This window comes from Macaca fascicularis, chromosome 4 (genome assembly GCF_037993035.2).
Source record: "Macaca fascicularis isolate 582-1 chromosome 4, T2T-MFA8v1.1".
Lineage (NCBI taxonomy): Eukaryota > Metazoa > Chordata > Mammalia > Primates > Cercopithecidae > Macaca > Macaca fascicularis.
Window position 1 is genome coordinate 34,834,505 of NC_088378.1, and position 14,973 is coordinate 34,849,477.

The 14,973-nt window shown below is 39.0% G+C and overlaps 1 protein-coding gene across 47 annotated transcripts in view; it reads right to left on the reverse strand.

The window, feature by feature from the left end:
• Positions 1–14,973, reverse strand: part of EPB41L2 (erythrocyte membrane protein band 4.1 like 2) — a 227,714-nt gene that overhangs the window by 3,043 nt on the left and 209,698 nt on the right. The gene's annotated exons all lie outside the window — the stretch shown is intronic.

Sequence of the window (14,973 nt, forward strand, 5' to 3'; positions counted from 1 at the left end):
TATATGACACCTTTAGTCATGGTACCTGTTCTTGTTCCTTCAGAGCTGGTATTTCCATTTGCTTTGTTTAGTAAATATGCATCATTTGTTGAACACAGCTGCCATTTTGCCTAGTTTATGTTATTAAAAGAACAAATCCCTGATGCTAGCAGGGCCTGAAAACCTACAGAGAACAATGTTTAGGATTCTCGTCTCCATTTTCTCTAGGCCCTATGTCACTTTATTTCTTTGCATCTGTTTTCATCAAAAATAAAAATTTCACTTTGTAATGAGTCATAAATTTGTAAAGAAAAGCTAAAATTAAACTTGTTTCAAAGTTATTATAGGAAACTAAGCATATGTCGGAATTGAAGGGAATAGATCTTGATCTCAAAAAACTTCAACATTTACTGAGCTAAATAGAGAGAAAAAGACATAGTTACCCAAATAAACTCAAAATGTAATCTATTTCCATTAATAAACTTTTTTTCTGGTAATGAATATTATAAATGATAACCTTGATGTGCTCTTAGGATTCTAAACAGCTTTCAGAATCATTTTATTGCCAACTTATTTACTTTCTCATTCTTTAAAAATCAGCAAATCAAGTTTAACTCTGAGTTAATTAGATATTGTGTCAAAACATCCCAGTTTCTTATTGCTGTGGATGAACAGGGAGTAACTTATTGTATGAAGACTTTATTTACATATCCACGTATCTTTTTTGACTGTTTCTTGCACTTAAACACATGTAGAAATATGTTCCTAAGTACTAAACCGTTCATTAGCTTTTGAGCTGGGAAAGAGAAGAGATAAAGATAGAATCACCAATTTCACTGCTACATAAGCATCAGAAATATTGTACATCAGAAATATTGTACTTTTTCGGTCCTCTGTGAGATGTCTGTGAGAAGTAAACTTAGTATCTGACAATTTTTTTACAGGCTAGAATTTGGGACTAAATGATTTATTACATATTCCAACCAAACTGAAAACTAGGCACTGGCTCTTCATGTAAAAGCTGTAAAAGTTTCAAGAATATTCTTTTCTTTTTCTAAGCTTGAATTCTACTCATATTCATAGAAGTCTGGGCATCTTTGCCAATACAAACTGGCAGGCATTAATTATACACATTAATTCAACATGCTTTCATTTTTACAATATCACAAGGTTCATCCTGAGTTTGGGTAAGATAATAGCTGTTAAGCATATGGATTATACTTTATGTATTAGAATTGTGGTCAAGTCAACAAAAATAAAAGCATTCATACTACTGTTCTGTTTCCAAGTGTCACTGTTCCACCCCGGCCTATACAATGTCAGTAAACATTTCTAACTACTATAGTCACATTCCCTGGTCTATGTCCCCCTCTTTTGGCCAGTGTGAGAATAGATCAATGTGGCTCAATTTCATCTAATCACAGGTGTAATTCTATGTCTTAAGCACTCACAGAGGGCTCGGAGAGTTATTTATCCCTCTCAGTGCACCCAATAAGCAGTGGTGAAAAAAGGTCATACACAGAAGTTCTATGATCTTACCTGAAAAGCACAATCTTTGAGTTTCTAGAGACAAAGGCCTCATGTATTGATCTCAATCTTGAGTGCTCTACTCCAGAAATTGACTCAGTAAATTAATTTTAAGAAGCATTTGACAGAAAACACTAGCAATGCTGCCTTTAAATGATACAGCACTCATCTAGAGAGAAGTCTCAATAAAAATGCAAAAATGTGGTTTTCCCCCAAATAATACAACAATGCAAATAACACAAGAAAACAACATTTCTTCAGATTAATGAACATTCAATTACCACAGAGCAATAATATAAACAAAGATTCTGAAAACAGGAATGAAATATTTACTTAAGGCTGGGCACAGTGGCTGAAGCCTGTAATCCCAGCACTTTGTGAGGCCGAGGCAGGGAGATCAGGAGGTCAGGAGATCGAGACCATCCTGGCCAACACGGTGAAACCCCGTCTCTATTAAAATTACCAAAAAAATTAGCTGGGCATGGTGGCACGTGCCTGTAATCCCAGCTACTCGGGAGGCTGAGGCAGGAGAATCACTTGAACCTGGGAGTCGGAGGTCACAGCAAGCTGAGATCATGCCACTGCACTCCAGCCTGGCCACAGAGCAAGACTCTGTCTTAAGACACTGCATTTCCTAAGCAAAATTGAACTCTGTGCACTCAGGTGTAAAATCAAATTTTAAATGATACTTTATGGATTTGAGTTATTTCAAATGCTGAACTTTTCATTTTATTCTTCTTTGGTCCTCAATTTGCATATTTGATTTTAATTTCTAAACAGAATTTCCATTGTTTAAATTATAAAAATTGGCTGGGCACAGTGGTTCATGCCTGTAATCCCAGCACTCTGGGAGGTTGAGGAGGGCAGATCATCTGAAGTGGGGAGTTTGGGAGCAGCCTGTTCAACATGGCGAAACCCAATCTCCACTAAAGACAAAAATCAGCCGGACATGGTTGCACATGCCTGTAATTCCAGCTACTCAGGAGGCTGAGGCAGGAGAATCGCTTGAACCCAGGAGACAGAGGTTGCAGTGAGCTGAGATCACGCCACTGCACTCCAGTCTGGCTGCCAGAGCGAGACTGTCTCAAAAATTAAATAAATAAACACAATAAAAATCCCAGAGCCAAAAATGCAAGCATGCTAAATTTCCATTTGGTTAAACCCAGAAAAAAGTCAGTTCTTAAAATGTCTGTATTATCACTAAAATATACATGAAGTGTAGCCTGTGGCCCCTGAGGATGGCTCAGTCTCTTTATGGGGATCATAGAGTCAAAACTGTTTTCATTATCATACTAAGACATTATGTCCTTTCCAGGGTGTTGGCATTTTCAACAATGGTGTAGACAAACAACGGTGAGTAAACCTATTGGCAGCTGAGCCTACATAAGTCAAAGCAGAGGAATCAAACTATATTTGAGGTAACCTTACTCTTTTTTTTTTTTTTTTTTAGAGGCAGGGTCTTGCTCTGTCACCCAGGCTGGGGTGCAGTGGTGCAATCATAGCTTACTGCAGCCTTGAACTCCTGGACTCAAGGGATCCTCCTGCCTCAGCCTCCCAAGTAGCTAGGACTACAGGCACATACCATCACACCCAGCTAATTTTAAAAATTTTTTTGTGGACACAGGCTCTTGCTATACTGCCTAGTCTGGTCTCGAGCTCCTGATCTCAAGCAATCCTCTCACCTCAACCTCCCAACATGTTCGGATTACAGGCGTGAGCCACTAGGCCCAGCCTGACACCTTATTCTTTACCAGTGTGCACTCACAGTAAAATAGACAAGACAGTTTCACTTAAGGATGTCCTTGAGGAAACAGAAGAAATATTAATTATTCTACATCTCAAGCCTGAGTGTGTCTTTTTAATATTCTGTGTGATGAAATGGGAAGTATGCACACGCCACTCCCGCTGCATACAGAAGTACAATGTCTAGAGGAAAAGCATCTATGCGAATGTCTGCACTGTGAGTTGAAGCAGCTTTTTCATAAACCACATTTCTTACTTGAGAGAATCATTGACAGACAAACGACCTTATTCAATTTGGATACTAGGTAAACCTTTTATTGAAAATGAAGTTGAGCCTGTCGCCTCAAGAGAAACAATTGACAGTACTTGTTGCCAATGATAAAATTCAAGCTTTTAGGTGAACATTAGAATGTCGAAAATGGTGTTTTGGCCACCATGAGCTTGATAACTTCCCAATATTAAGACTCTTGAGATCAGTGGCAGCGAATGACCCTCTTACTGTCTCCATCATTTTACCTTTTCCAGGATGTCATACAGTTTGATCACACAACATACACAGTCTTTCTAGACAGACTTCTTTCACTATGTGATGATTTTTAGCTTAATAAATAATTGGAAAACTTCTCAGTTTTGACTTATGATAAATTTCAATAGATATCATTCACATGAGCAAAATCTCTTTGGGCTCTTCAATGATTTTTAGATGTATAAAGTGGTCCTGAGACCATTAAGTTTGAGAACTGCTTACACCCAATCTGCTATCACTAATCTACTGCCATCTTCCTCTGTCACAGATATTTGTGTATCTGCTGAGTAGAGGGAGAAATTAAATCCAGTGTTATTCTCTGCAGTCAAATGAAGCACAGTATCTGTTCTACAAATAATTCAGCAAAATGCTTTTGCTTCTCCTGGTTTGCCGGAACATGCTCACGCTGTTTGGAGTCCCCACCTTCTCAGGAGGCTCTTCTGTGGGTCCTTTAAGGCCCAAGTCCCATCTTCAGGCCTTTCGGGACTGGGCTGACCTTCCTGAGCCCTGTGTCCTGTGAATGAACTGTATTACTCTCAAAGGCCTACGTGCTAAAATAACTTTACTTCAAAGAGTAATACAGATGCTGAGCTCTATCTGACTGAAAAGGGAAAAAATACTGGATTTAATTTTTATAGATGTTCCTATGATGTTCCTATATGATATTTTATTCCTGGTTTTGTTTCCAAGTTAAATTCAATCTTACTCTTAGAGACGTCCAGTTCAGTCTCCCCACTACTAACTGTCTGAACCAGTATCTTGGTGTCTTTACAGGTTACTTCATCTAATCTAGTAGCTTTTCAGTCAATCATACACACTACTGATAAATTCATATTACTAAAGGACATGACATGTAAGACTGTCTGCAATTTGCCTTGAACAAATATTTCCAGCTGTGCTGAGAACTCTACACATAACCAATGGAGGTTTGCTTTCCCAACATCCTTCCCATTGTTTTCCCACGTGCTCTTTCCTCCCTCCCCAATCTCCAACCATCCAGACTGCCCTTGGGGCTTTGCACAGAGGAGCTTTCCTGCAACCTTTCTGGAGAGCTTTGTCTTGGTTGGCCAATCAGAAGCATTTCTCCTGTCAACCTTCACAGCCCTTTATCTAGGCTTCTCTTCAAACATACTATTTTTGTGCCCTGAACATTATGCATGTTCCTATGCGTTCCTCTCTCACACACAACTATAATAGTCCCTTGAACATAACGGACTCATAATATAGATTAATGAATCCAGAAGTGAAAGTACCAGGGACTAATTTGTAACGTAAGACTGAAGAATAAGAGCTTGAGGAAACGGGGGAAGAAAAAACAACAGAATTGCATCATGTCTTTACTAACTCCCATGTTTACCATTACTCTCATCTGCCAATTTTCTTGTTTAAGTGGAAAAACATCAGGTTCTTTTTTCTGTTCTCTTTGTTGATTAACCGTATCTATGATATCCCACGAGGACTCTTACTTCTTTAAAAAACTGGTTTCCTCAAATCACCGAAGCCGTAACACGAGTTTCTAAGAGTAGCAGAGCTGGCCCTAAAGCTGTTAAGGTCTTCTAGTTCACTCTGCTAGGTCAAATCTTTTGGGAATTTGATATAAAAGCGTTCCATAAAATCTTAAAGCTTCTTTTAAAAGACAAATGAACTATGGTCAGGCTCCACTCAGTATACTCTATTAGAGCTGAGCTTTTGTCACCCTTAGGTTCATAAGTTGGGTAGCAATGAGAAAACATTTCTCTGTAGCATCAAATAAGAGCTTAAAAATACTAACAAGCTTTCATCTTTCAGAAAAAGGAAGGTTAGTGGGAATCAAAAGAAATTTATAGACCCAACTCTCTCACTTTTTATCTGAGGGAGCATGGGAAAAAAATCCTTTTCCTCAAAGTTAAATAAAGATATCTTTAAACACTATTCCCTGCCCCCTAACAGTCTCTCTCTCTCTCTCCTTCTCTGTCACTCACACACACACACACACACACACACACATACACACACACACACAAAAAAAAAAACAATCTAAACTGCATCGTGCCATATTAGTTTAAGGTTTTCCTCTCACTTCACCCCTCTTACCCTCCACAGATCAGCACTGTCCAAGAGAAATATACTGTAAGCAATGAATGTAAACTTTCTAGAAGCACATTTCAAAAAATAAAAAGGAACATGTATATTTAATTTTAATGTAGTTATTAAACCCAATATATCCAAATTATTTCAATAATTCACTTAAAAATTAGAAATAATTTACTTTTTTCTCATGTCTGAAATCCAGTAACTATCATAGTTACAACACATCTCAATTTGAACTAGCCACATTTCAAGTGCTCAATAGCCACAAGTGGGTATTGGCTACCATACCGGACAGAGCAGGTCCAGACTCACATGTGCCCTAATGCTAACTCAACTATTTTGATGCAAGAAAGCATCGATATGTCCTTGGACTGTAATCCTCATAAGGACAGGAGTATCTTTACAACAACACACATACATAAACTTGTTAATTAGTTGCCATAGCAAAACTCCCTTCTGATGCCACCCACAAAATTTACATGTTTAAACAATTGTTATCTGGGGTATCTAACAGAAAAGCCTTGAGATAAATGAACCTCTACTTAGCACAGGTGACCTGTGGCGGTTACGTTAATGTCTAAGATCCTATTTCCTTATTAAAAAAGGTTGAAGGAGAGACACGAAGATGCTCTATAGGCAGTTTAACATTAAATATTCTTTACATTTCCAGACTCTTAAACACAGCCTAGGACAGGGTAACAAAGTCATAACCACCACCCCAACACAGTCAGAGGCCAGATGGGTAATATAGATGCATAAGGAGACTGGGCCCCAAGGGCCTCAATATAAAGACAGGATATGACAGGCAGTAGCACTGTGGTGACTTAGAGAGCTCCTCCCAGACTGACGCTGGCCACGCCTACGAAGCACCAGCAGTGTAACCACAGGGAGAGCAGGCTCAATGTCATCAGGGCTTCGGATTTTTCTAAAATTGCTGAGTATCTTCTAATTTTTAAGCATTAATAATTGATTCAAATTCTAAGATACACCATTTAGGCCAAAACAAAAAACGAAACTGTGGATATGGCTTGCTTGTCTCTAAGCGGTCAGTTCTGTCTTGTCCCTCTCCCCACTTTTGGTGCCATTTTTAATCCTTAATAATAATTTTTTAAATTGAGGGGGAAATGTAGCATAGTTACTCATCTTTTCAAATTACTAGGCTGTGTGATACCTGTGAAAACTAGGGATAATTTAAATGCCCATTAGTAGGGATTATTTGAGTAAACCATCAGGCATCCATTCAACTAATCTCTATAAGAGAAAAAAACAGACACCTGAATAGGGAGAAGGACAAAGGACACAAACTGGCAACCAAAAGAAATGCAAATTATGTGTGTGTGTCCGTGCCCGTGTGTAGCATATGCATGCACGTATTCCAACTTCACTAGCACTGAAAAAATACAAAGAAGGTTCTTTCCTCACAGTTTAAACAAGGGAGAAAAAAATGCTCTTTCCTGATCAGACTAGCAAAGCTTTTTTTTTAATGTTTAATAATGTTTAGTTGTTGCCAAGGCTGTGGGGAAACATATGCTCACAAACTGCTAGTGGCAGTCTATGTTTGCAGAACCACTAAGGAAGACAATTTGGTAATATGTCAAAAACCCTTGGTGGGCCAGCAGTGGTGGCTTATGCTTGTAATCCCAGCACTTTGGGAGGCCAAGGTGGGTGGATCACCTGAGGTGAGTCAGGAGTTCGAGACCTGCCTGGCCAACATAGGGAAACCCCGTCTCTACTAAAAATACAAAACTTAGCTGGGCGTGGTAGCACATGCCTGTAATCCCAGCTACTCAGGAGGCTGAGGTAAGAGAATCGCTTGAACCTGGGAGGGGGAAGTTACAGTGAACCAAGATCGTGCCACTGCACTCCAGTCTGGGCGACAAGAGTGAAACTCTTATTTCAAAAAAACAAAAACAAAAAACAATCTTCGTGGCATACCAACTCCACTTTTGAACATATTTGCCCTGGAGAAACAATGAGATCAACATACAAAAATATACAAACAAGTATAATCTTTGAAGCTGTGTAATAATTGTGAAAACTGAGGGGTAATTTAAATGTCCATTAATAGGGGTTAAGTAAACCATCACTCATCCATTCAACAGCTGCTGAAAAATGATGAGGTAACGACAAGGACCAACAACTATAATGTACTATTAAGTGGAGGAAAAACCAAGAATCACAATATCAGCCTACATAGAAAGAGGGGGCTGTGTGGATGTGAATGTCTGTATGTGTGTATATTGATAAGCACACACATACACACTGGAAAGAAATTCTCTATCTCTGGGAGCATGGGACTTATGGATCACTTACATTTTCTACTGTCTCTCCCTTTAAAAAAGTTATAACCTCTCTTTTATTACCAGAAAAAACAATAAAGATAGTTTCATTTAAAAAAATAATAGTCAGTAATGGTTATGTCCAAGAGCAAGCCTTGGGGAATTAGTGACTATTGCCTGGTCTTAATGTACACATTAGAGCAGTGGCACCCAGCACCTCTTGTGTGGGGGGAGTTCAAATAGATTATAACTGACTCACTGATAACACCTGGTAGATTTAGCAATGTTAAATGAGAACATTCCACAGCATTTCAGAGTGAAAACTGGCTATGCCTAAAACTCACTAAACCAAAACTGGCTTTTTATTTCTATGCAGAAGAAGTCAGTCCTCATTTGAGGTGTGATTAATCTATATTGAAAATGAAGCAGTAATAAGATGCTAATTTTAGGTATGAGATTAGCACAACTAGGCTAACAGAATAAAATAAAAATGCAACACACTTGATATGCCTGCAGAACTGAAATAGTTATCTGAAAGTCAATAGGTTTGTTCTCTTTGAAGGTCAGGGGTGACACTCATCAGAGCCCACATGTAAATGAGTGGCTCATGATTAGCTAGAGCTCAGTTCAGCCAACAGGGTTCTTTTCTCTCATCAAGTCAGCTAGGCAGCTAATGTTAATTTCCTGTTTGGCTTATGAGTTCATGTTTTGAAACCCTGCATATCACCCCGACTTTGAAACAAACACAAGATTGTTTTGTTTAGAAATTGGCATTCATGTACCCACAACAGTGGAAAAAACAACACGACTAATTTAGAAGTATTCATTGCAGGTTAAAGGGGGGATGCAGGGTCTAAGAGGTTCCAGGGAATGGTGAATTGACCCTGTTTTTAATAATCACAGCACTGGCTCCACTGGCTCCATGACACCTAATGTTCTCCATCTTCTCAGATGAAGGCAGGCAGAGCTGATGGAAGAGCAAAAGGTCCTGTTACTGGGTTTTCAACTTAATATGTTTTCAACCTGTTACAGAGCTCTCTTCCTACTACCACACTGAAACAGCTCTGACAAAGCCTCCAGGCTGACCTCTGTTCACCAGTTCCCAAAAACATGCTCATTTGGTTTTTCTGACATATTTAATACTTGGTTACTCTCTCCTTCTTGAAGTTATCTTGCCTTGCAACTTGTGTCACCTCCCCCCTTTCCCTGTTTCCTTTCTGCCTCTTGGCTCCTCCTTCTTTATGGCCTCTGTTCCCCAGACCTCAACTCTGAGCTAGCCCTGGATAATACAGCTCAAAACACAGGCTTCATCAGTACACAATTCATTCAGGGGACTCACAAATCTCTCTCCTGCTCAGAAGCCTGTTGCACTCTCAAAGCTCTTGTGCTTCTGAATGTGCCATTTCTGCATTTCACATGTATCTCAAACTCATTATCTCTGGGATAGAAAATTTTCATTTTTATTGGACTCTTAAGAGCGAAAAGGGTTCATTCATGGCCGACCTTGTAAGTTATAAAAAATTCTTAACAACCTGCCTTGGAAACAAGCCCTTCTGCTTCTATTACCATCCCCAGCTTACAGATGACAGCTCTGGGACAAAGGGATGAGACCAGCCAAGGTCAAACAACTAGGAATTAGATTTGAACCCAGCAAGTCTGCTATCCTATGCTCCCTCTTAACATGCAGATGATCCAGGAAACTTCCAATTAATCATGTCATGTTATAAGATGCGGCCTTATAGATTCACTTCTAAGTTTCCTCCAGAATTCCCATGACAGTTGGTCTCTCTGGCAGTACTGCAGAACAAAAAACACACCTTTGCTTTACGGTAGCCAAGCAAAGAAAACCAGCCATAATAATATGGCCATGACATGCAAAAGACAAAACTCATGTATTGCATGATTCAAATTATAGGTGCCAACATCAACTCCCTGCCCAAGCCAAAAACCTAAATATGATGTGTGATTCTCCTCTGCTCCCATCTTCCCAATGCACTAACTTCCATAGCCTCATGCTGACCGTCAACAAGTCACAAAGAAGGTAAGTTACCTCCTTACCGTCTCTCAAACACAGGAGGAGCAACCCCATCACTTTCAGGATAGTTTAGCCTCCTCAGCTTCTTAGAAGACTCCTTAACACTGGGCTTCTGCCTCCTTCCTCCCACATCTTCATCACTCTCCTGCAAGTATCCCACAATCCAGCTACATCTGACTTTGCACTGTTCTTGGAGTGTCAGGTTCAGTGCTCCCAATCCTGCCTGAAATGGCCCCCTTTACTCCTTTTTCATAGAGCTAACTCCTACTCGCACAAAGCTTAAGTGAAACATCTCTGATGCCCTATTCTGATTTAGAGGTCTCTCCTTCTTGTTCCCATCACATGAGGTTCAGAATATATCACAAAACTTGAAATTCTTCTGCTACCACTGATTTATTGTCTGAAGTGCAGATTTGATATTTCCATGGGAAAACAGCAGAGGATACCCGGTGGGCATTCCGCACATATTTATGCAATGAACAAATAAATGAACGGATGAGCGTAAGGATGAGCAGCCACTCCTCTGTCATTTCATCCTTCAGGTGCTCACTGTTTTTGGATGAACAGGAGGCTTCATTCACTTTTTTGCCTTACATTAATTATTACTCTAAGAGTCAGAGAGGCTCCTGTGAAGTCTGGGTTGGGAGAGCTCCCTCTCCTGTGGCTAATTCTTTCTGAGACCACACAGATCACACCACCAAGCTTGGAACCCTTCTTCCTCCTGATCGGGACTGTTTGGGAATACCATTGCAGTGGTGATAAGGTCAGCAATATTTTCCACCCGTGTGAGGGCTCATAAGTATGCATTTGGGCTAAGCCGGCAGGAGAGAGCAGTCCTTGAAAGGACATTAAAAAGTTACAAAGATTTAGTGAAGTCCTCATCTGAAGTGTGTTTTCTTTTTAACGGAGTTTGCATTTAGCTCCTCTCTGCCTCACAGCTGGGCGCCACCTGCTGAGAAAGGTGGACTTGGGAGGTTCGTCCTCTGCAGGTTGTTCTTTTACCATCTTTCTGTTTGCTCTCCCCTCCCCCTACTTTCAACACTTGATCAAAAGCTCAGAGCTACTCCGAAGAGCGAGACCAGGTCAGGAGGAGAGCTTTATGTGCCTGAAAAAGGGAGATGGAGCAGATACATTGCAGACAGTTCCCCCTCTTTTTTGACATTCAGATATTGTCCTGATCCTGCTCTTTGCCTCGGCCCACCTGCTGCCTCTGTGGGATCCTGGCAGGGCAGCCAGACAGTAGCTGAAGCAGTGAAAACACACTCTTCCCAGATCTGACAGTCACCAGCAAAGGAAATTTTTTAAGAGCGAGCTGCAGCCAGTTGGGGGTGGAGATGCCAAAATGACTTTGAGACACTGAGGTCATTCCTAGTCGTCCTTCAGATTTAAACTCAAACTTTGTTTCTCAAGTAATTGGTTAAATTTATAATAGTTCAAGTCTCCTATTTTGTTCTCTCATAGCATTTTATTTCCTTCAGAGGGCTGATCACATTTACAGTTTGTTCATTTGTTAATATTAACACCTACCTTCCTGGAGCACATCGTCTCCGCCAAGGAGGGGGGCCATGTTTGCTTTGTCTACCATGGAATCATTATCCAGCCTTACCCTACCACATTTGGGCACTCATTAAATATTTTTTGAATGCATGAATGAATCTTTCCAAATGTATCTAGTTTATTCACCTTATATGTAAGTTTATACTTTAACTTCCTAAATCTGTTTAACAAGGCTTCTCATAAAAGTTAGCCTCTGAGATGGGCAAACTTCAAAAGCTGTGTGTGTGTCTGTGTGTCCATTGTAAAAATGAATATAAAGTGCTAGGAATAAGTGATGTAATGAACTCATTTAAAAACTTATTAAAATGCCACAAGTGAAGGTAGAGTTGCTGGTAATGCTTAGAGTGTCACCAATTTTTGCCCAGTATTCCTGATTAAGAAGTGTCTGATTGATAAAACTTAGAGGCAAAAATACCCAGTGCTATTACCTTATGTTTTTATAACAGTCACTTTTCTTATTTATTATCCTATTATATCCTTAGAATAAGTCCTATGAGTTAGGAAAGGCAGATCATAGCACTGACTTGCCTAATGTCAATATAGTTTGATATCTGGCAAGATGAAAATGTAGCCTTCAGTCTTCTGACTCCTAAGTAAGAATGCTTTCAGCCTTCCCTATTTAAAAGCATTAGGAGCTAGGTGTGGTGGTGGGCACCTGTAGTCCCAGCTACTCAGGAGGCTGAAGCAGGAGAATTGCTTGAACCCGGGAGGTGGAGGTTGCAGTGGGTCGAGATCACGCCACTGCACTCCAGCCTGGGTGACAGAGGGAGACTCTGTCTCGAAAATAATAATAATAAATAATAAATAATAAAAAAACACCATTAGGGGTTCGGGCACGGTGGTTCATGCTTGTAAACCCAGCACTCCAAGGGGAGCAGATCACTTGAAGTCAGGAGTTCAAGATCAGCCTGGCCAACATGGTGAAACCCCGTCTCTACTAAAAAATACAAAAATTAGCCGGGCGTGGTGGCGGGCACCTGTAATCCAAGCTACTTGGGAGGCTGAGGCAGGGAGAATTCCTTGAACCTGGGAGATGGAGGTTGAAGTGAGCCAAGATCGTGCCACTGCACTCCGGCCTGGGTGACAGAGGGAGACTCCATCTCAAAAAAATAAAAAATAAATAAAACCATTAGGGAAATACATCTCAAAGATAAAGAAGATCAATATCCACATATAGCACTGCACATTTACTCAGGCCACTGGATGTTTTATTTTTACTAAAATTGTTAATGATTTCTGCTTATGGCCTATTATATACACTGTGTTTAAACTAGAATCTAAGATATGAAGAGGCAGGTTGCTAGACATAAGATTAATATGGAAAAGTCAACTGTATCTCTCTGTGCTAGCAACAGCTAGAAAAGATTTGTAAGACCTCATTTGATTAAAAAACTATATAATTTTAATGAAAGACATTAAAGAATATATATACAAATAGAGACATCTTATGTTCAAGGAAAAGAAGGCAATATTAAAAAGATGTAATTCTCCCCATATTGAAGTACAGAGTAGATACAAGGCCAATTGAAGTACTGCAGGATTTAATCTTAGAACCCAGCAATCTGATTCTAAAATTTGTATGTAACAGGAAGAGCCAAGAATGAAGAAAAACAATGCTATTGGTGGTGGCGGGAGGGGGTGCAGGGGGATAGAGACACACATACCATATATCAAGACCCATTATAAAGCTATAGTAAATCTGGCACTGGAGCAGGGATACACACATAGACCAATAATAATAGTGTCAGAAACACCCACACACATAAGAAATTTGATACAGGATGCTGGAGATGAGAGGGGGAAAGATAGGCTCTTCATTACAGTGCTGGAATGCTGGCTACTTATGTAGGAAACAGACTACTGTTTCTCATCATTTAGAAAAAATGATTTCAGATGGATTAAGAATATATGAAAAACAACATTAAAATTTCTACATAAAAAATATCTTTATCACCTAAGGGTATGGAAAGAACATGTCATAAAGGAAAAGCTTGATAAATTCAATAATATTAACCATATTCAACTATTTTAATAATGAAAGACAAACCAAAAGCCTGCAGATATTTGCAACATATAAAATTGACAAAGGATCAGTATGTAGAATGTATCAATAATCAATTAACAATGAAAGAAAGAATGAAAGCAAAAGCAGGCAAGAGAGGTGAACAAGCATTTAAGGTTTTGAATTTTTTGGCCATCTATATTTTCATAGAAGAGAAAACATGAATGGCTAATAACCATATGAAAAGACATTAATGAAGAAAATGGGAATTATAATCACAGCTACACATAAGTACATATTCACCAAACTAGCAAAAATTCAAAAGTCAGAGAGACAGCTGTAAAATGGTAGGAATCCTCGCCTCCTAGTGGATGCAACAGCAGGTGGCCATGCCACCCAAGGCAGAAAATATCCTGTGACCCAGCCATTCCTGTGGGTTACCTATCTATTGACTGGTCAACATACAGATTATTTTAACAACAGAAAGTAATCTTACTATGTGTTATTGTGTGATAAGACCTGCTTCTTAAAGCCCTAATAGATAATTATAAACACCCATTTCATTAAGAGTTAGTTATCACATGGAAACAGAATAATGTATCAACTAAGCCCCTACTCTTGACCATTTAGATTATTTCAATTTTTTTTTGCTAATACTAGCAAACATAATACTCTGGTTTCTCTTCAGAGTGTGTAAATCTTTCCCCTTTTACTAATACTAGCAAATTTACATTTATACAAATGTAAGTATTAAAATGTGATAAATACCCTTGTAGGTGAATATTTGCATATATTTCTGATTATTTAAGATACATTCTTATAAGTAGTTTAATGGTAGACATGTTTAATGTAGATTGTTTTGCATCAAATTGTCCTCCATAAAATATTACTAATTTATACAGCAGTATATGTTTCCTACAGCCTTCCCAACACTATTAAAAACATAAGTTTTGCCAAATTTATAGGTGAAAACTTGTCCACTAAATTTTTAATTTGCATTGATTTAAGTAATAGTGAAGCTGGACATTTTTTGTTTATTCTTTTACTTTGCACATGGTTTACTCATTTAATTCTCTGCCCATTTTTCTACGAAAGTGTTTAAATTTTCTTAATGACACAGTAGAGTTCTTAATATATTCAGGATACTATTCCTTTCTCTGCCAAACACATTAAACTTAATCATTTATTTATCCTTTGGTTTTGTTTCTATTCGCTTAACTGAAGTATTTATTTCCATTTTTACATAGTCAAATAA